The sequence below is a fragment of the Equus asinus genome, chromosome 26, assembly GCF_041296235.1.
Source record: "Equus asinus isolate D_3611 breed Donkey chromosome 26, EquAss-T2T_v2, whole genome shotgun sequence".
Classification (NCBI taxonomy): Eukaryota; Metazoa; Chordata; class Mammalia; order Perissodactyla; family Equidae; genus Equus; species Equus asinus.
The window spans coordinates 27,343,499-27,366,397 of NC_091815.1; the positions used below are offsets into that span (position 1 = coordinate 27,343,499).

General features: G+C 47.0%; 1 long non-coding RNA gene across 14 annotated transcripts in view; it reads right to left on the bottom strand.

Moving 5' to 3' along the window:
* LOC123281330 (uncharacterized) overlaps window positions 1-22,899 on the bottom strand; it is a 222,573-nt gene that overhangs the window by 180,293 nt on the left and 19,381 nt on the right. For all 14 annotated transcript variants that reach the window (XR_011498598.1, XR_011498599.1, XR_011498595.1 and 11 more), the window contains exon 3: window positions 18,604-18,682. This is a non-coding gene — a long non-coding RNA (uncharacterized lncRNA). The remainder of the gene's footprint in view (window positions 1-18,603; window positions 18,683-22,899) is intronic.

Genomic DNA, 22,899 nt, shown 5'->3' on the forward strand with positions numbered 1-22,899 from the left:
CAAGCCATGCTGTGGTAGGCGTCCCACATACAAAGTAGAGGAAGATGGGCATGGATGTTAGCTCAGGGCCAGTCTTCCTCAGCAAAAGGAGGAGGATTGGCAGTAGTTAGATCAGGGCTAATCTTCCTCAAAATAAAAAGGAGTGGAGCCTGAAGATGTGACTGAATTGCTGCAATCTCATGATAAAAGTTTAATACATGAGGGGTTGCTTTTTATGGATGAGCAAAGAAAGTGGTTTCTTGAGATGGAATCTACTCCTGGTGAAGATGCTGTGAAGGTTGTTGAAACGACAACAAAAAATTTGAATGTTACATAAATTTAGTTGATAAAGCAGCAGCAAGGTTTGAGAGGATTGACTCAATTTGAAAGAAGTTCTACTGTGGGTAAAATGGTATCAAACAGTATCACACGCTACAAAGAAATCGCCCATGAAAGGAAGAGTCAATTGATGTGGCAAACTTCATAGTTGTCTTATTTTAAGAAATTGCCTGGGCCAGCCTGGTGTGTAGTGATTAAGTTCATGCACTCTGCTTCTGTGGCCTGGTGTTCACAGGTTTGGATCCCGGGTATGGACCTAGCACTGCTCGTCAGGCCACATTGTGGCAGCATCCCACGTAAAATAGAGGAAGATTGCCGCAGATGTTAGGGCCATTCTTCCTCACAAAAAGATAAGAAAGAAATTTCCACAGCCACCCTGACCTTCAGCAACCACCACCATCATCAATCAGCAGCCATCAGCACTGAAGCAAGCCCTTCTATCAGCAAAAAGATTGCAACATGATGAAGGCTCAGATAATAGTTAGCATTTTTAGCAATAAAATATTTTAAATTAAGGTATGTATGTTGTTTTTTTAGACATAATGCTATTGTACACTTAATAGACTACAGTATAGTATAAACATACTTTTACTTGTACTTGGAAACCAAAACATTTGTGGGACTTGCTTTATTGTGATATCTGCTTTATTGCAGTGGTCTGGAATGGAACCTACAATATCTCCAGGGGATGCATGTACTCACCTGACTGCCAGACTTGCTCCTGGTCCACCATGTGTTATTTGTGCTCAAATGCCCAGTCCCCTCCCCTCTGATTACAGCACATGTGGCTTTATTCTGTTTGCTCCAGATGGCCTGGATGCCCCGCCATTTCTCCCTCAGACTCTTATTACCATCCAGGGGCAAACTTCAGCTTCTCCTGCCACACAACCTCTAACCTGCCCACACAGTATTCTTGACTTATCAATCAGAGGCCTCAGCAATCCATACAGGAGCCCTTTATCCTCAACTATACTATGTAATAGCAGATCCTATATTCTGTCACCACCCAGGGTAGGACCACAGCCAAAAGACCACAGCCTCTGGCAAGCGGTCTCTGGAGCATAGGGACTGAGCCTGGGGTGAAGATCTCTCTGATTTTCTCAAAAGAGCCTGGAAGTAGTTATTTACCAGCCTGTATGCCAAAAGACAGTGCCCAAAAGTATACCATTTATAGGAGGACCAAGTGTACAGCCTTTTGTTAGACCATAACCACTTCTCTCTCAAAATTTCCTTCACCATGATATTAAATCCACGGGCCAGGAATAAAAGATTTCTTCAGAGTAAGAAATCATTTAAATTGGAAACTCTCTAAGGCCATGAAGACTAACTAGGCCATCCTGATTCCCTAATACACTACTTAACAAAAAGTAAATACCTTCTCTACTTATGTAAAGCTGTCCTGGCCCCACAGGTGGACAGGGCTTGCAGGCTTAATTTCCCCCAAACACATGGAAGTGTATATAATGAGCAGGGCTTGATCCTTTATAATGGCACAGGAAGTTCTAGGAAAAGGCCATATAAAAATCTATGGGACAAAAATTCTACCTGATGATGAGGTTGTTGGACATGTATACTGAGAAGAGGTTCCTGGTGCTGACAATGCAGAGATGTCCAGGGGGACCAGTCAGGGGTCATCCTGGGGTGATCTGGAAATCAGAGAGGATGTGCCGTTCTCTTTACAGATAGTCACTTGAACAAAGATACACAACATTGTGCAGGGGTCAAGGTCATGCTCTGGGTGACCTTTATAGTACTCACAGTGGACCTTGACCTGGATGAGATCTCTGAGGAAGGAGCACGGCCCCAGGACCCCCACTCCCAGTTAGTCACCTCCTCTGTTTTTCCAGGCTCAGTGGCGCAGCCCTTCATCTGAGCCAGCAACACCACAGTCATAGAATATAAGGACGCCATGGTCCTTCCCTGTCTTACAAATGGCACTGGAATCTCCATCTAGTAGTTCCTCAATGACCAGAGTCTGTGACTCATGGAGAGGATGAAGCAGTCCTGGGACCACAGCACCCTCACCACAGACCCTGTCAAGAGAGAGAATACCAGGGATTATCAGTGTGTGGTCTCCAACTGGGTCAGTCCCAGCAAAAATGATCATGTCTGACTAGCTGAGAAGTATCGGTCCACATCCTATTCCATGACTTATTAAACTCTAAATCAAATTTTTCTTACATTTTAAGCAATGGTTATGATGCACTTACTCTACAGAATATGTGAATTCTTAATTAAATGAAGGTAGAAAGTCCATAGAGGACTTTATTGAGTCAGTATGTGCTCAAAAATGTGAACTGACATTGTCAGTATTGTTGGCTTAAGGTCATATTCAACTTCAGACCCCACCGCTTGTCAGTCCCAGAGGCATCATCACCAAAGTGGGGATGACACAATGTCCCTCAGAAGATGCACAGTAGTTATGTGTGATGAGAGGTGGGAGCACTGAGCACCATACCCTGCACAAGATAAACTCTCAGGATGGAATATTCTATATGGGTCTGTTAGGTCTCATTGGTTTATATTGTTGTCCTCTATTTATAGTGTTAAAGTCCTCTATTTCCTTATTGATTTTCTATGTGGCTGTTCGATCCATTATCAAAAGTGTGGTTTTGAAGTCTCCAACTATTATTGTAGAACTATTTCTCCCTTTAATTCTGTCCATTTTTGCTACATCTATTTTGGTACTGTGTTGTTAGGTGCATATATGTTCATAAGTGTTTTATCTTTTCGGTGAACTGAACCTTTTGACAATATATAAGTTCTTTCATGGTCTCCTGTAACCTTTTTGATAAAGATTATTTAAAACTCCCCACATGGCAGACAGCTGCATCTAGAGGGTGGCCCTGAGGGACTGAGAGCCTGCTCCAGCCTCTCAGGGAATCTCTCTGTCCCTGAGAGTCAAGCCACTGTCTTGCCTAGAATAGGGGGGAACCTTTCATAATTAACTTCTCCCCCTCAGTGCCTGACCTTGAAACAGACCCATCACCCAGCCTGAAGCACCCCCTGAGCACAGCATCCTGTTCCCCAAGCTCTAGGTGAACACTCCAGGCAGCAGGACTGAGCCATGCCCTGGGCTACTCTCCCTGCTTCTCCAGACTGAACCCCATGCCTGGTGTCCTTCCCTGCAAAGCAAATGCTCCTCCCGAGGGAAAGTTGGGCATGAAGACCAATCTCCCAGGGTAGAACCCAACACCTGAGGGTTCCTCCATCTGTCTGTAAACCCCAGGGGAAGAGAAAAGACTGGGGCCCTCACAGTCATTCTCATCTTCCTCTTTCCCATAAATACCCCATTCACAGAGGTAACTCTGATCCCACACACCCAGGCCTGCCCTTCCCAGGGGCTCAGGTCCACTTCATCCAGTGTCCCTGCGGGTCGCTCACTCAAACCACTGAAGATACCCAGTTTAAGTGTCATCTGGGTACCCAGGGGGCCTCCCCTGCCTTTCATGGAGACAGACATCACCTCCCATCCCACATCTGAGTAGTCACCAGCATCCTCTGTGCCCTGTTGTGCACCCCGTCTCTGTCCTGGGTCACTCTCATAATCTCTCCTGGACACAGACACAGCTCCTGCCAGTTAGAGTTGAGGATCTGCCCTTCCATAAGTCCTTCACACTCTGACCACATGAACCTGCTTGGCACAATCTGACACTCCCCGCACGAGGGCCTTATGCTCTGGGTGCTTGGATACCAAGGTCTCTTTCATTTAGACCTCAAAACAATGACAACCACAACAGCTATGACACCTTCAGTCAAGGCATAAGTCTGAAGAAAGTCACTGGGAGAAACACGTGCAGCTCTGCATGTCTGAGGTTTAGGTGTGCAGGGGTGTCCTCATCCCTTTTCTCCCTCCATGGGGTCAGTGGATACCACAGGCTACCTCAGAACACCATCTCCTTCCCCAAGATCTATGCTGGCCCCCTACATGGTAAGGTACTGGATGGTACAGATACTAGAACAACCCACCACCTGGCTACCGCTCCAGACCCCAGCCCTCTTCATATCTATAATGGGGAAAAACGTACACACCTCTGCTCATCAATCCAGTCCCCAAGTTCAATCCCAAGTTCAAAGTTGTACCCAGGATGAACTCCTTGCTGTTCTTGGTCATGCAGGTAGGTTCCAGCCTTTTGTTTTGCCTGAGATGCCCTCCTTCCCCTTCTCTATCAGCCTAACCCTACCTGTCCTCCTGCCTTAACACCAAATTCATTAGCCACTTTCTCCCCTCAGTCTTCCCTGAGCTGGCACATGGATGTGATGACCTCTCCTAGAACACCCACTACTCACTACTTGGCCTTGGGTGGTTATGTCAGGTTCTTCAGGACTTAACTGTGCTCAGGCATACCACTTGTAGAATCAAGATTCCTGGAGGGACCAGCAGAAGGAGCTGTTCAGGGGAATCTCAGAGCCCCCTGGCATCTGGTCTACCACAGAGGTATCGCTAAAAGCATTTAGTGAAAAGATAAATGGGTGGATGGTTAAAAGGATAAATGAGGGATGGTGTGTGGACAGAGATGGACATATGGACACTTGAAATTTCTCCTCACAGGATTATTCCAAGAAAGGTGAGGATATCAAAAACATTTTCATATACTCCTGATAGGATTGCAGTTTAGTACAGACAACAATGTTGGCCTCGTGTTGTTTAATATGCACACATGCTGACCAGTACCCCAGTCCTAAGAGCCTACCTGAGCTTTGTCCTGTCTCTACCGAATCCAGCAACCAGCCCTCAGCCTGGCATAGGGTGATTCATAAATATGTGCTGAATGAATGAGCTCCTGGATAATACTCCACATGGGGCAAAGAGATGTGTGGGTGAGGGTATTCACTCCAGAATCGATGGTCAATATGAAAAGTGGGAAACAGCCTCAAATTCATCATCAGGGGTGTGGATAAACACATCTGGACTTCTGATTCCATCTGGCTCTGCCCCACTGCTCTGACGTCATTGGGGCGAGGAGGAGAGGAGGGAATGAAGCCTAGTCTGCCTGAACACTCTGGCTCAGGGAGGACACACAGACATTGCTCCTCCCTACGCCTACTTGCAGGCACTCCTGCTTGGCTCCAGGGCCATGCAAGTTGTAACTAGATCCCCCTGGGTAGACAGAATTTGGCCTTGTATTAGAGCACACATCTTAAGGTGGATGAAATCTTGTTGGGGTAGATAAGAGAAGATCCAGGATGAGAGAGATTGAAAATTTAAGAGTGGGACATGAGTCAGCATTAAAATTATCTGTAAACACCCGAAAAATGCTTGAGATGTCTCAATAAAAACTATTTGATGCATCAGACTTTTCCTGCTACACTTTATTCCTTGTCCACCAGAGAGTGGCAGAGCTACTCCACAGACTCGAGCCTCCCCAGGGGGCTGCTGACCTCCCTCAGCATCACCCACAGCCCAGCAGGGTCTGACCCTCACCAGCCTCACTCAGTCAATTATTCTTCTCGCTCTCTAAGCTCCCCAAACTGGACGCTGTCAGTCCCTCCATCCAGCCAGGCATCTGCCACCTGAAGGCTGGTCCCTCCCTCCACACCCTCTGTCCTTCATGGGGTGAACATCCACTCATGCTTCAGGTCTTAGCCAAAAGATCACTTCTTCAAGGATGTTCTTGGTGATCCCCAGACCACTTGAGACTCCATTACATGCTACGGATGCACCAGACACTCCCTTCAGGGCTTTTCTCTGGATTAGAATTAACTCCTTAGTTTCATGATTTTCTCTGAGGGCCTGTCTCCCCATCACAAGGTAAACTCCATGGTCAGGGCCCTATGGGTGTCCTGTTCTCTGTGGAGTTCCCAGGGCCAATACCAGGCCCTGACACATCACAGATGCTCAGTAAATACTCATCAGATGGATGAAGGAAAACACACAGTGGAAGCCCATCACTCCCCTGCATGCTCTGTGTAGGCACAGTGATACTGCCATCAGCATGGGAGGAGGCCAGCAAGAGCCTGAAGCTGTCTCAGATATGGACCTATACCCCTTGTACAGCCAAGAGGGAGGGCAGGGGTCTTCTAACAGTGAGGAGTCAGATCCTCATTCATTCCCAGAAAATTATACCCCTCCCTATCTCTGCCTTGTGAGTGACTTCTCTTCCTGGAGGGCCTGAGCCAGCAACCTGTGTCCTTCCCCTTCTTGCAGAGACCTGACCTGGTACAAACTCTGAATTGTCAACATCAGGTGGACTTACCACCAGGAGAGGAGGGAGCCCCACCCTGACCTCAAAAGAATCAGGCGACAACTACCCACATCCATGGCCCCTGGTCAATGGGGACAGCTGGCTGTGGTCTCCTGAAGACATACCACCAGCTCAAGGCATCTTGGGGAATGAGAGGAACTTCCCATCCAGGATAGAACAGGAGAACCAGGATCTGCATTTGCTCCATCTCAGAGGGGCTGTGGGTTCCATGGGGGCCTCCCCTCTCCTAACAGAGGAACCCATTGGATCCCATGTCTGAGTCTCCAGCTCCTGGGCCCTCTGAGGAGGCCTTGAGAATATGACAGACAGAGACACAGAAGACTTGAGGTAATACCCCAGTGTTGTGATGGAGGAAACAGGACATTCTGGGATCCAGCCCCCAGGCCAGTGTCCTCTCCTGAAAGGTTCAATAGATACCCTGCCAAGCCCACCTTTTAAATCTTAGAGACAGAAAGCCCATCCTAAGACAGCACATCCCCCAGGGGTAGTTCTTCTGACACTAGACAAGGAATCCTGTGGACAAAACCTTTCCTCTCCCTGGGCTCACCCTGCAGTTGATGGAGTCAGGCAGTCTGGGATCCCCAAAGCACAGGACGCAAACTTACTAGCCTCTCAGCCTAGAGGTCAGAGCCCACCTCTGTCCAGGGTTTAGGATCCCCTCACATCCTCTGGAGCCTGGTCAGCATCCCTGGTGCAGCCCATGACATTGGCCACAGGTCTCTTCATACCTTCTAGGGGTGGGGGGCATTGGGGGGCATTGTGACACAGAGACAATACACAGGAAATTAACACATGAACCTGGCTTTGGCCAAGGAGGGGAAGAAGGAAACTGATTTCCAAACATCCCTCTAACAGACCCTTCTGGGCCCCTCCTATGTGCCTGCTCTGTCCCACCTGTCACTTCTAAGAGCCTCAGAGCACCCTGCTCTGTCAGAGGTCCCTGTGCAGCTCCCCACTCCCTGCCTGGTACCACCCATGGGAAAGGTGGAAGGACCACAGGAAAGTTAGCCAGGCAGAGGGCAGAGTCCCCCAGGACAGTCAGGGAGCACATGGGCAGGCTATGAGCCACAGCTGAGCAAACAGACATGGAGACGGTGGTGGTCTCCCTGAAGCCTTCCCCTGAGGACCAAGGAGCCCACAGCCACCTGACCTCCCACCACCACCGCCTTCTCATCCAGAACACACAGGAAACCTCCCCCTTCACACTTGGGAACTGCTGCTTCTCAAACACCAGTACTAGGTGTCTGTCCCTGAAAGCAGAGGCCAGGCTGGTGACACCTAGAGAGGGAAGGCTGGTCCCCTTACCAGTCATCACTTAGTTTGTCCCGTTCTCACCCCCAGAGTCATCTCTATGACCTTGTGGCTGGGAAGAAATCCAATCTTCCCAGAGCATTTGGTGCCAGCTGGGTTTCTGTGTCACAAACAGAAATAATACCCCTGGGGTTTGGAGCTCCCTGAGTTCTGTGTGGTGGTGACAGACACAAAGGATAGGACACAGCAGAGGCCAATGCTTGGATTGAGTGGGTCACCCTCTCAGGGTTCGGGTTCCCCATCAGTCTTGCTATTGAAAGTGTTCTCTGCAGGCCAATGTGATCAGCAGCACCTGAGAGCTTGTTAGATGCACACACTCGGGTCCACCCAACACATGCTGGGTCAGAATCTGCATTTTAACAGAATCTTGAGACTCTGAACAGGAGAAGGAAAGAGGCTACCCTAACCCCACAAAATGGAGCCTCAGCCTGACTGGGTAGCCACAAACCTGGGCAGCAGCTAAAGTAGCATTTCTATTATGCCATCTAGGCATTCACAATCTTCATAAAGTTCTATAGGTGATTCTGACACAGAGCAGGGTTGACATCCCTGCGACAAGAGTTCTTGATGTAGCCCCAGACCTCCTGCTCTGAAGGGGAAAGTCAAGTGTGAAAGAGAAAGGGCTGCAGTGGAGACTGACCCTGGACAGAAAGGAAAGGAGAAAGAGGGGACGAGGGAGACTGGAATGAGAGGAGAGAGAGGGAGGGACCTGGACAGAGACTCTGTCACAGGCTCCTGCCCTGGGAAAAGGCTCGGTGCAGTGGGAGGAAGGACTACAGAGCTGAAGCATCTGGACAGCAGCGCTTGTGAGCATTTCTGGAGCCCAAGCACTTCTCACAGAAGGAGGGACAGAGCAGGCAGCAGACAGCATGGAGCACCCCTCTGCCCCCTCCCACCGGGGGTATGTCTCCTGGCAGGGGCTCCTGCTGGCAAGTAAGATGGGATGATTCCCCAAGGGTGGGCAGGAGGTGGGAGAACAGAGGCTGGTTGGGGTCTCCTGGAGAGGATAGGGCTCTGAGAGGGGAGAGAGGACTTCTGTTTGGACCTGAGGAGAGAGGACATGGGAGCAGAGTAGGATGGGGGAGGGGCTTAGCAACAGGAAATTCTTAGTGAACTGGAATTGGTGAGAGGCAGGAGAACATCAATCGCTGTATTTTTTCCAAGTTACATTTTGAAAATAAGATAACTATATGAGACTGAAACTTCAGAAAAAAAATAGCCAGGGTCACTAAACTTTGTTCTTACTAATAAACCTCAGGAATTGACAAATAAATACCAAGATGTGGAAGGCCCTGGGAACACTCATTCATTCACCCACAGGTATTTGCAGCTTGTTCCAGGCACTGGGGGGACAACAAGATCAGACCAATCCCTGCCTGGACTGAGCTCATATACCACGTGGAGGAAGACAGACAAGCAAAGAGATCTAGAATGTGATATCAGTGACTGACAAGTGTCATGGAGGGAACAGAGAAGGGAAAGGTCAGAAAGTGAAGACAGAGGATCTTTAGAGCAGGTGGTCATGGAAAGCATCTCCAAAGGATGCGCCTGAGCGTGAGCAGGGCACTAAGTGCAGGGAAGGAGTGAGCTAGGCAGACACCTGGGGAAGAAGATTGGGAACAGAGGAAATAACAAGTTCAGAGGGGCTGAAGTAATGGTCGTGCTTCTGACCTTGACAAGTAGGAGAAACACACACACGTATGCACACAATCCAAGTCTAAGAGATGAAGAGACCTGCTAAGGACCCAGGGCCTCATCTTTCCATCCCAATACATAGGTCCAAATATTAATTAATCTCTCTCTCTCTTCCTTCCTAGTCTCACTCTTAACGTTCTGGAACCCATCTACCAGTGCCCAACTCACTATTGAATTGGTGCTGTCCAATGCTGATGAAGGAAAGGATGTTATTCTCCTTGTCCACAATCTGTCTTGGAATCTTGAAGGCTATGTCTGGTACAAAGCAGACAGAGTAAAGCCCAATCAACAAATTGCATCATGTGTGATAAACACACAAGAAATTACTCCAGGGCCTGTATACAGTGGGTAAGAGGCAATACACTCCAATGGATCCCTGCTGTTCCAGAAGTTCACCCAGAGGACACAGGATACTACACCCTACAAGTCGTAAAGAAAATTTCTAAGGGAAGTAGGAATTGGGCAGGTCCAAGTAGTGTGAGTGATTCCTCTCTGACTCTGGGTGTTGGATGGGGTGAATTCTACTTCACACACATGAGATTGACAGGCCTGCACTATGCCTACATCCCCCTCTGCATTATGTCTCATGTTAAGGTTTGAGTATTTAGTGGAGGCCACGCACAGTGGAGACAAACTTCAAAAGATCAGAATTCCCTTCCCAGAATCCAGCCCCTGCAGACAGTCCCCACAGAGAGACAGACCAATCTGATGAAGATAACTCAAAAGAGGGAGATCATTCTCAGGCCATCCCCTTTGGCTCCTCCCATGAACATGACCCTGGGGAAGACATTGCACAGCTCAGACAGGGCCTGGCCTGACGGGCCCCCGGGGACCCTCATAAAGAAGCTCAGCCTGGAAAGCTCCTACCTAGACCCCTGTCGCAGGGCTCCTGACTACAGTGATCCTGCAGAACCTGAGCCAGGGTTAGATTTTGGCCTCTTGGGCAGGGCTGACTGGGAGAAATGATTTTCTAGATGCCCAAGTCCTGAGGCTCCTGAGTTGGTCACCAGCCAGGGCTTGGCCCTAAGAGCCACATCTGGACAGGAGTGGAAGCTGATCCTTCACCGGAAACTTGGCATGAAGAACACAGATGGACAATGTCCTCAGGTCATTAGCCAACTGTCCTGGGGTACAGTGGACTCCAGAGGATGGTTACCATCCCTAGAGAGGAACAGAGGACAGAAGATGCTCCTGGCAGATCCTCATTCACCAGGGATGAGGCCCAGGGGACTCTCCCTTAAATGCCATTTATTTGGGCAGCTCCTCCATATTAATCTTTAAGTGAGGTATTTGAGGATGTTTTAAGGTTAATTCACAGACAACATGGTAATCCAGAGACCATTTACATTTACCGGAATTATTAAGGGGAAACTGAGGCACAGGGAAATACAGACATTGAATCAGGGTCACACACACCATGAACAGCAGATCAGAGTCACAGCAAGATTGTTGTGCAGCCACAGCCCAAACCTATCCACCACCCCTGGGGTCTTATCGGGTATCTATGGATCCCAAGACCAGCCATTGGATCAGATTCTTTCTTCTTAGGGATCCACAGCTCAAGATAGATTTTCTGCTCTGGGGAGTGACAGTAAATGGAGAATCAATCCGTTTTCACTCAAGAACTAAATTACTTTCATCAACAATTAGTCAGTGCAGGGAATGTCCAGGCTACCACCTCAGGTGGCCAATCCAACCTCCCTACACTGGATTTGAAATCATTTGTTTCCTGATGTGTTGGTGTCACTCCCACTGGAGTATAAAGGAAAGGACTTTGCTTTCTTACTCCTCACTCTACACCTGCAACCAGCCCAGGCCCCAAGAATTCAGTTGCTCTTTCCTAAAGGAGGGAAGGAATGAATGGTGAATGAATGAATGAATGATCCCTAATCTCTTCACAGACTGGAACCTGGATGCAGAATCCTAGGAGGTTATGACCGCACTTGTTCTCTGTCTCTCCAGGGACTGAGACCCATGCTCCAACCCTCCCTCTAACTACCAGCCCTTAAGGCCACTCTGAGAGAAGAGTCTCATGTTGACGCTTAGGCTTCTCAGGCATAGGAGGGTTTCCAGGGCTCTTCTGGCCCTGCCCCTGGGGCAGCCATGGGCTCTTGGTGCCTGGTGTCTTTGAAGTCACTTGTAACCCCCAATGCTTGTGATCTTGGATGTTTCTGGCTCTCTCTGCTCCTTCCATATCTCTCGTCTTCCTCCTCCTTCATTGCAGGTGGGACTGTCACAGCTTCCTACACTCTTAGGCCTTTTCCGAATTCTCTCTCTAGCACCTGTGGCCAGGCCCACCCTCCCGGGCAATAGGAAAGGACACAAAAATCAGTGGGAGCAGCAGCCCTTTGAGGTTCCATCAAAAACTAGTTTCCCCAGGTGACCAGGAGAAGGAGTTTCCATTGCGCCCCCATCCAGGGCTCTTTCCCTCCATAATGCCAACAAGTGGAATATGCCATGTGTCAGGGATGTGTGACCCCTTGATCTACTCTCTACATGACTCAACCAAGGAGTCAAAGGTAGAAGGACAGGTCTGCAGTCCCCAAAAGCTCACAGGCTCATTTCACCCCTTTGATTCCTGCCTTATATCCTCATCCAGTGAGGCTCCTGTTCCTCCAGTGGTTCCTGAGACCTTCCCAAAGTGGGGCTGGCCAGACCCTGCACCATCTGACTGGTTTACTGTCTGTTTCACACACATAGGTCCTCGTGATGACACCTTTACCATATGGTGGGATGCTCACAGATCGTGACATCCACCAGCCACTGGCCTTTCACTTAGATGCTGCCCAATTTGGATGAATTTGCGTTTCGAGGTTGAAAGAAAACCACATGCAAGCATTGCACCTTCTTCCCGTTTTATCTGACTGTCCATATAAATGGGTGATGGGGACCTCTTTCCTAAATTTACTAACATAAGACGTATCATTTCAACTAATTTGGTAGACTTCCTCCCTTTATATAACAGACACCTCAGATTTGCCCCCTGATCAATTCTATCCTCACAACAGGACTCATATGTCTCTCTCTACCTAGGGAGCCACTGATTTCAAAGCCACTTGAGCATCTTCCTTTCATCATTATGTGATCCTGCTTGGACTGCAGAACTTGGTCTATGATCTTTAGTGCTCTCTAGAGAGATATTCCTCCAGAAACTGGTCTTAGATCTTTGGGGCATTAGTATCAACTTTCAATATGGAAACAATTTTACTTCTCCTCAGATTTCTGTCTCATAACTGTGTTCACAAATGGTCCAGGAGGGCTAGATTCCCTCCCCCTATCCACCGGTCACTCCTTCTGCATTTGAAATAATCCACTTGTATTTTAGGAAAAATCAATATGGCCCTCATTGCCCTCTGCAGTGGAAGAAGAGGATTTAAAGATAAAAGGAAGAGCAGATGGTTCCACTGCCAAAGCCAGCCAGCTCCCACCTGCCCCCCTCACTCTTTTCTGCATCATCTCTAATCTTAACTCTGCTCTACTCTTTATGGAGTCAGCCTCATGCCAATCACCATGGAACGCCTGGGCAGACTTCATGGCCCTGCAGCCTGAGTGCTGAGCTGACCTCCAGGCTTTCTCCTGAACTCCCTGAACCTCACTCTGCCTAGGCCAGGCAGGCCTGCATAACATGGATGTGTTTCCAGGAGCCACTTCTTCATCCTTCCTCCTTCCTCCTACTGCCTCTTTATGGACGTGGGTGAGATTTTCCCAGTCTTGTGGTGCTCTCTGTGGTAAGGGCCTCAATGCCCCTCCCTGCTACTGAAGCCTGTTGCTGAAAAACAGAGAATCAGGGAAAAAATCAAGGCCTTGTAGCCTAGAAGAAATTTTCAGAAGTGGATGGAGGCCTCCTCTGGCTCTACTCCTGCCCCTCCTCTGGTACTAATGCCCTGGGTCTGGACCACAGACTAGGAGGGAAGCCAATTCCTTAAGTGATCATGGGTCACCTCCCCACTCCACCCTCCCACCACCAGCCACCTCCTTCAGCTAGAAATCACAACAGCTTAGGAACATCATTATTCTAAGGCCATATGTCAGCTATGTATTTCCATGACTTGGGAACTCTTCATTTGCTTCCCCAGGTCAGGGCCGCTCTGACAACTCCCTTAACAAGGTAAACACAGCTAGTTTCACTGGCTCAGTTTCTCATGGAGGTATGTCTGTATAGAACGGGTTACTCTTGAAGACATAATGTGAGACCAGGTTTGGGTCAAAGTTCCTCAATGCAGGAGCAAACAAAGAATTTTTCATAATGACTCCTATGAGCCTACCTCATTACATGCATGAGAACTTTGGAATTATGTCCATCCTATGTTTGAATGCTGGCTGAGACTCTTACTAGCTCTGTGACCTCAGACAAGTAGCTTAACCTTTCTGATCCTCAGCTTTGTCATCCGTAAATGGGCATGCTGCCTACTTCAAAGAGAAGTTGAGGGAATTCAATGAAATACAAAGATAAAGCACCCAAGACAGTACCCAACACAAGGAATACCTGGATCATTCTCCCTCTTCTACCTTCTTCTGATTCGGCTCTTAATGTCAAAGGATAATTTCCATTCTAAGGGGTCTTAGGCCTTAGTTCCTTTACTTTATAATAATTTTATCAATTTTTTCTCATCTTAACATTTTAATAGCATACAGATACATACAGAAAAGTGTTTGAGTCATAAGTATATTTTAACCATTATGAATTTTCATAAGTTGAACATACCCGTGTAAGCTGCACCAAAATCAAGACACAAAACATGTCATCCTCCCCTCAAAAATCCCTCCAGTTACTTCCCTCCAAAGAATAACCACTATCCTGACTGCCAATGTACTAGATTGGTTTTGTCTGTTCATGCTCTTACGTAAATGAACGACACAGTATATCCTTATATGTGTCTTGTTTCTTTCATTCAAATTTATTTTGCAAGATTCATCCATATTTTTCTATGACTTTATAGTGTATTCATTCTCGTTGCTGTATTATTGTATTCTGTCATACGAATGCCATAACCTCTCTCTTCCGATGACCATCCACAGGATGTCAGCAAGCAGAGATAATGGGCGATAAAAGCCCTCCTCCAAAGCTAAAAATTTCAAAGTGGTGATAGCACGTGGTACTGAATCACACTAGACCAGGTGAGGGCCTGACCTATGACACTGATTTAACTGACCGATGCTCAAGCCTTTCAGATGAATGAAGTTACATATTCTTCCCTGAACTTCAATGACCAGGAATCGAAGAAACCAACTTCAGCCTCCCCAACCCCATCAGCCACAGAAACAATTTAATCAGAAGTAAAAGAGAAGTAACATATCCTTCCCTGTTCACTGCACTGCTGACTTACTCCAAGCTTCTCATCCTCACCTCTGGAAGGATCCCTTTACCCTCAAGGAGAAGGGGAAGAAGCTCTTCCCCCCCATTATCTTCCAAATCAGTCATGTCCAGGCGACTTGTCACAGCCCCTCCCTTCACTGTCAGTACATGAAAAGGTACATCTGGAGTCTGTATGAAAGCCAACATTCCTGGTCTTTGAAATTTGGCAAAACAGAACTTAGGAGAGAGTAGCCAGAATCCACCCCGCTCTCCTGATCTAAACTTGTTTGAAACTTACCTATTCAGAGCACACTCACCTTCCCACCCTAGTCCTGTCCTTTAGGAGTCTAACTTGACTTGCCATAACCTTGAGAGATTATCCTTTCGGCTGAAATGCATGTTCTGGGAAAGAACAGAGAAAAAGTAAAAGTAAAAGCTTCTCCTGTCTCTCTAAAGCCCAGGTTGAACCCATGAGACACAGGAAAGCAAATATATAACCAATTCTGAACTTGGAAATTCTACACCTTTGTCCACTGTCAGTGTAGTCTACTTGTAGGACCGAGACCTAAGCACCTTTCTGCTTAGCTGGAATACTACCTAAGCCCTTTGGCAAGCCTGTCTTCAGAGAACCCACTACAAGCAGCAAGGAGAACTATCTGCCAAGGTCCACAGTTGAGTCCTAATCGAAAATGCCAAAAAAAAAAAAAAAAATACATGCATGTTTTAATCACTTTATGGGCTTTATTCAAGTAAATGTCCACAGAAGGAGGGGTTGCAGCTTTAGGGAATAGCCAGCTGTTAACAGAGACAACCTGCTGGGAATCTGGGAAAGGAATCAGAGAGCTACCCCTCAGAGATTATTTAAATAATTGTTAAAGAATGCACTTTGGGATATTAGATGTTTTCCCTTTTCTCTGAGACATTCTGCCGTTTTAATTTTTGTAACTGCTTATTTACGTGAGGGGGTTATTTTTATTTAGCTTAGCTGTGTAAGCCAATCTGACTGCCTTAGGTTAAAGAAGCCACCAAAACCCCTCAAGTCCCCTTGGCCAGGAGCTCCTCAAGGCTTTTATGTCAGGGGCTCCAAACAGAAAAGAAGAAGCAGCCGTTTTCCTCATTCATGGCTAGAAATGGATCTACCTCAGTTTCCAGGCATCTCAGGCAAGTCACCAGCCATCATTCTATCCTATGAATCTGCCTGTGTATGTTCTGTCAGCCCTACTCACTTTCTCAGGAAACTTTGGCCCCTGATAAGGTGCATTAGGTCCTTGAGAAGCGAGAATGCCTGAAGGAAACACTGTCACTCATGCCATTGGCATTGCTTACAACCTAGAAAACTGCACTGGCGCTGATGCTCCTTAGGACAGAGGGGAATATTATAGCAGGTTCCTAGCCTTCTTGAAGAGCCTCTGAAATCTGTTTTCTCTCATGGGGTCTATGGGTCCCATTGTGACTTAGGATAAAAGGAAGGGCAGGACAAGGAGGGGCAAGTGCACTTCCCACCCAGCCTCTTCTACACAGATGGAATCTCTTTGCGGCTACTCAAGCACCTCTTTCAGGGTTTTCTAACCCTGATACAGACTGTATAAACGTCTCCTCATCCACGCTGTCCTGTAGTATTTAATTTTACTTGGCTACGGCCACTTTTGAATTATCTGTAAAATGTGCTCTATATTTGTAATAAAAATTATATATCAGACATCAACATGCTGCTTCATTGTTGATATCACTTTAGACAATGTCTTCTTTACAGGCAGAAGAAAGAGAACTTGCTTAACTGGGCATCAGAGTAAGTCTCTTTCTAAGTCTACAGATATTTGATCTAGTGATCAGAGAATTAGCTAAACTCACTTGCTAACAAAGTGGGTCTATCTAGAACCAACAGGCCACAGCTCCAACCCGCCTGGAAGAAACTGCCTGTCTTTCTCCCACAAAGAAGATGATTTCATGAGTAAAGACCTCGCAGCCTCTTTCTTAGAGACAAATAACCCCTCCCACACGGGGGGCTCCAGTGAATCAGATGCAGCAACACAACTTTCCCTCACAAGAGTCTCCACAGGTTCAGTCATATAGAAATCTCTCTAGCACCTTCTATCTTCCTTGTCCCCAGTTCCTTTGTTCTGCCTCCTCAGAAGGTCAGATCTCTTCTGTCCTGAATAACCTTCATTTATTAATTCCACTGAGTATTAACCTGTTATCTCATTTCCTTCACTTCCAAGCAATTGAAACATATGTGCTGTGTTTCCCCTTCCTCATCACCTCATTTCCTCAGGGGCTCTGCCATACTGCCTCCAGACCCAAGACTGCTGGAAGCAGCATAAAATCAGTATCCATCTCTTGGCCAAACTCAAAAGTGTTTTCACTGTCCTCACAATTTTCACTTTTATAACATCTAAGACCACAGATAACCTTTTCCTTCTTGGATGCCCTCCTCCTCCCATCCCCACCGATGCACTGCACCCCCACACCAGATTTAGTTCTCAGACCCTGCTTGTCTCCCTCCACCACCCTCTTTCCACAGTTCAATCACCTCTCTGCACGTGCCTCCTACATCTCTATCTCTAGCCCCAAATACTTCCCAGAACTCAGGACACATCCAAATACCTTCATCCCTTGCTCTTTTGTTTCCCAGATTCAATACATCATCAAAGCCTGTTGATTCTTTTCTATCATCTCTCAGTTGCATTGTTCTCTCCATTCCCATAAACCTTAATAACCCAGGCCTCAACAACTCTGCTGCTGGAAGTACAACTTGACTTCTCATCTCTGTCTCTCTCCTGAAATCTTCCTTGTATACTAGTCTCTCATTACCTTGCTAAAAACTGGTTCACTCTCCTACTTAAGAATCTACGATAGCTAACCCTGGCCAACAAGATAAGTTCACATTTCTTCCTCTTTACTAACATTTCTTACTTTCTTTACCACTACTCTCTAGTATAATTCCTCCATTCTAATTAGATGTCTCCTTACCCATCCCTGCCTCTCCACCCCATATATACATGTAATTCTCTTTTAAAGATTTTATTTTTCCTTTTTCTTCCCAAAGCCCCCTGGTACATAGTTGTGTATTTTTAGTTGTGGGTCCTTCTAGTTGTGGCATATGGGATGCCACCTCAGTATGGCTTGATGAGCGGTGCCATGTATGCGCAGAGGATGCGAACTGGCGAAACCCTGGGCCACTGAAGTGGAGCTCGACCTTAACCACTCGGCAATGGGGCCAGCCCCTAAACATGTAATTCTTAGTCCCAATGATATGCCTGAAAACAAACACCAAACAGGGCAATGTTCTCCCTGTTCTCTCACAGAGGAGTTACCCACCCTGGTCATCACAAGCAACAACTCTGACCCCGGGAAGAATGAGGACCTTGTAGCACTAACATATGAACCTGAGACACAGGACACAACCTAGCTGTGATTGAGAATCTTTTCCTGATGACCAGTTCCTGTGCTCATGAAATCCTATTGAGCACCTACTGTACCTCAAGTCTCAGTGTTAGACTCCAAGAAAGATACAGAAATGAGAAAGGCAGTGTCCCTACCTCAGGGGACATAAAGCCTACGACAGCAAATAAGGCATGAAAAGTTATCATAATGCAAAGATAGAAAGGGATAAATGCCACAAGAGAAGACAGAAGAATCCAATGGGAAGGAAATATGGCTACACATTAGAATGACTGGGAAAAATTTTAAAACAACTAATACTCAGGTCCCACCAAGAGATCCCAATTTAATTGATGTGGAGTGGAACCCAGACATTGGTAATTTTTTAAAGCTTACCAGATACTTTTAATGTGTAGCCAGGATGGAGAACTGCTTAATGGCCTCGTCTCAATGTCCCATCACTTCTACACAAGGCCTGAAACAGGAAAATGGCTGTAAGTGTTCATAGGGGTCTAGATTCATACTTAAGGAATGATGCAAATGTATATGATTCTGAAAATAAAGAGAAACTCCCTCGATATAATTTTCTTCTTAAGAAAATATTTTTCCCAATGATAGAATGACTTCACATTCATTGCTAAGCTGCCTCTTAAGATGGTAAGATCATCAGAGTAGACCGTCTAATGACATTGCATATAGATTTATCATGTATTTTTCCTTTTCAATGTCCACAAAATTTTGATCATCTGACTTTGCAATATAACCCAGTGGTGCCATTGTGACTTGTGGTTACACCCTTTAGAAAACTAGTGTTCCAGCTGGTGAGCCACAGGCAGCCATAAGTTACTCATCCCTAAATATACCTCCTTCTGAACCTCAACATGCACTTGGTCCAAGGTCAGCTCTAATCTCTCAGCTCTCCTGGCCCCTTTTGCTCTTCTTCCAGCAGGAACCATCCACTAGAGGGCACTCATGCTTCTCCTGAGCGTCTGTGGATTTTTCCATCACCTGAGACCAATGCAACTATTCTTACTGCCACAAGCCCCAGCCCTCATATACTCTTTAGATTTGCTCTGGGTAAAGCTCCTGGGACAGAGATCAGGGACCCAAGGGAGATGTCTCCCATTGGAGGAGGTGGCAGCCTGGACTGGTGACCTTGAACCAACCCCAAGAGCAAGTCATTTTGGAAAAGGATGGTTCCAGGCATAACGGACACTGAAGACTGGACACTCAGGGCTAAGATGACCCTGCCCAGGTGTAGACACTGGAGGAAACGATTGTGAGCCTGTGACCCTGAAGGCCCTGTCATTTAGGATCTGTGCACATGCGCCTTGGCTGGGATGCTGTGGAATATTCCAGACTGGGCGTTTCACAGCAAGAGATGGGCCCCCCCAGGTATTTCAAGAAACTTCCTAACGGGAAGAATTAGGAGAGATGTCATTCACTGTGGCACAACTTCTTTCAGGGCCTGAGGGAGCAGGTGGTGTCAGGGATTCACCATCAACTCCAGATCAGGATACAGGTTGTTGGGAATGTGAAGTCCTGCCAGACCCCACCTCTCAGGACAGCATTGCTGGGCTGTCAGTGGGAACTCAGCCTCCCCTCCCCCTCCATGCAGTGCAGGAAAGGGACCCCTGAGTCCATTCATGTACAATTGGACAGTGAAGGGACACAGGTGAGTTTGGATATGGGGACAAGAAGAGAGGCTGTTACTCCTAGAGGGAAGAGGGGTGGATGGTGGGCAGACAGTTCACAGCCCTCTGAGCTGCTGCAGTTAAGTCATTTCCTCTGGAGAATCCAGCCTTTTCCCTGCAAAGGTTCAAGAACTTCCCAGTTCAGTGCTTCAGACTGAGGCCCCTCCATTCTGTTTTCCAACCTAGTCCTACATCAACTCTGTGTCCCCGTCAAACTTGGGTAGCTCTGTTTGAATGTCCAAGTTTCCCCAGGTCTTCAGATTGGTCACTACCCTCAACCCCACCAGTCTGGAGGCCAAGTCCTGCCTTCCTGGTCAGCTGTGGGACCAGGCTCTCAAGCTACATCATCCTGATTATCAATCATCTGTCAGGAGGTGTCAGCAGCTGTACAAAGGAGAGATGTAGGGACAATTGTGAGCGACCCTGTGTGTCTGCAAGTGGACCTGTGGGCGAGGAACCCAGGAAATGACTGAACTTCCTGCTAACTTAGATGTGAGCTGTTTGTACCCTGGGGACTTAGAGAATGCATGGGCATTTTCCTATTTTGTAGGACAGGCTTTTGAGTTTGGAATTACTGGTTTCCCTTGATATCAGCATCAACCTCAATCCCACCCACTTGGGGCCCACACTGCAAATTCTTCACCCTAGAGCAGGGTTGGTGGTGGGGCCAAGGCACTGGCAGCCTGGCCCGGGGACCCTCTGTATGCACAGCTGCTGCAGACAGGTGTTCTCTGTTGGGAATAGTTTGCCTTCCTGGATATTAGTACCCAGCTCTCTGACGCCCTCACTCCTCCCAGCAGGTCCCCCACCCCTCAGAGGCACCTGCCTCTGTAGTTAGCCCCATCTCAGCCCTCATAGTTGTCACTGAGCTGACTGCCCCAAGGACAGCATGAGAGTCATTTGCTCTCTTTGCTCTGCTCCTGATGCCTGCCTAGTGCTGTCCAGAATCCTGTATGTAGGTTCCCTGAGGGATGTGTGTATGTGCTTGTGTGTGTGTGTGTGTGTGTGTGTGTGATGGTCCCCTGCACACACACGAAATCTCAAGGTGAGGGAATTTAAATATAATTGAACAAATATTTACTTATTTTAAATTCATGATTAGGACTTCTACATCTAATAAACAAGAGTTCACGTCATAGTCTGGATCATTTGTCTTAATCTTCCTGTCTTCCCAATGTTAGAGTGACACATCCATGCCTTTTGCCTGCACCTTGCAGCTTCTGCCACTAGAAGGAGAGCATATCCCCACCCCAGCCCCGTTTTTCTCAGGCTTGGCCATAAGAACATGGAATCCAGTGATCTCCATTCTAAAAAGGCACCCCTGGTAATTCTCAAGAGCAGTAGAGAATATGAGAAACATTTCCCTAAATAGTATAACTTGAGAAATTCCACCAGTAGGACGGATTGTTGCCATATGGTAGGTTACAGGAGATCTGCAAATTGGGTCTCCTTATCCTAATCTATAAAATGAAACCAAAACATTCAAGCAATCATGTCATCAATTATGTAGAAGCACCTGGAATCTTAGGAGATAAAAACACTACCTGTGGCTCTGGACCTTCCTCAAAAAATAGCAGAAAAGGATTATAGTTAAGTTACTATTCTCCATTCTCCCACATGGGAACATCAAACAAGCACATATCACAGAGTCCGTCACTTTTTGGATCAGATGGATCAACAGCTCACCTGTGTTTTGGACTAAAGTTAGGACCCAGTCCTTAAAGTGGTTGGAATGGGTACCACAAAAGATCATAGCTGGGCCGGCTTGTATAAATAGCTACACTAGGGGGTCTTCCTGGAGAAAATGCTCAGGAGATTTTAGTCTTCATGACCTTACAACAAAATTAATGGAAATGGAGATCTAGTCTAAGGAATGAAAGGACCTGGAGACCCACCCTCCCTACTCACAGCCACACCCACATCCCCTCAAAACGAGGAGTGGTCAGTGTGCCTGAGCCTGGGGGGAAGATCATGCAGGGCCTTGGGTGCCATCCATCCAGAGTGACATGAGTCTTACAATATTGACCTGCACCTTTGGGTCTTCAGACTTATAAGGCAGGGATGAATTTGAGTGGGCAATGGGACAGCCAACAGAGGACACAGGCCTGAGATCTGACTTGAACCAGTACCTTACTGGGCTGCAGTCTCTCATGCTGTTTCCTGGCTGCCCTGCTGGTGGCCAGCACTGTCCTGCACTTTACAGCTAAAGAACCGCAGAGTCATTGGCTGGGTCATTATTAACCCGTTGAATCCTCCCATCTCCCTTGTTTTCTGTGTTAAATTGTGATCAATTGCATGTCTGAACTTTACTGGCCCAAGTAGAATGAAAGTGATTCAAGCTACACTTTGACCTGAGTACCCTTTGTTTCCTTTTCTTGTGCAGCTTGAATATATTAAAAAACAAAACCAAATAAAAACCCACCATCACTACGGTACTGGCAGAAGCAAACACCCCTTTACTCAAAAGACTTACCCTCCCTTCTTCCCTGAGACGCTATTTCTCCTCACACAACCATGAACAGTAATACAAACCACAGAAATAGGCACAGGGTGTTTCTTGAAAGCCTGTGACTATTGACAAATAAAAATGGCAAGCAATAGGATATATTGGAGTATATGAGGAAGCCATTTGGTATAAACCTAATTCGGCCTGACTTCTTTTGTGTTCCTCCTAAAGGGCCTGACTGACTATTGAGCACGCATTGCATATCTGCTTAGACATTTCCTATGGCCAGAACAAAGGCCCTTGTGATAAAGATGCAACTTCCCCCCACATTAGCATTTTTCCTTAGGCTAGGAACTGATTGCTGCACTCACCTCCCAGCTCACCTGTGACCACCCAGCTGGAGACAACAGACTGCCACCCTGCTGTGTTCACAGAGACAGAAGACCTACCTGCTATTTCCATCAATCGCTGTGCCAACAGAGCAGTCTCGCGACTATTGTAAAAGGGACATTTCAATCCTATGTGAAACATCCTCTTTGAGGGTATATAACC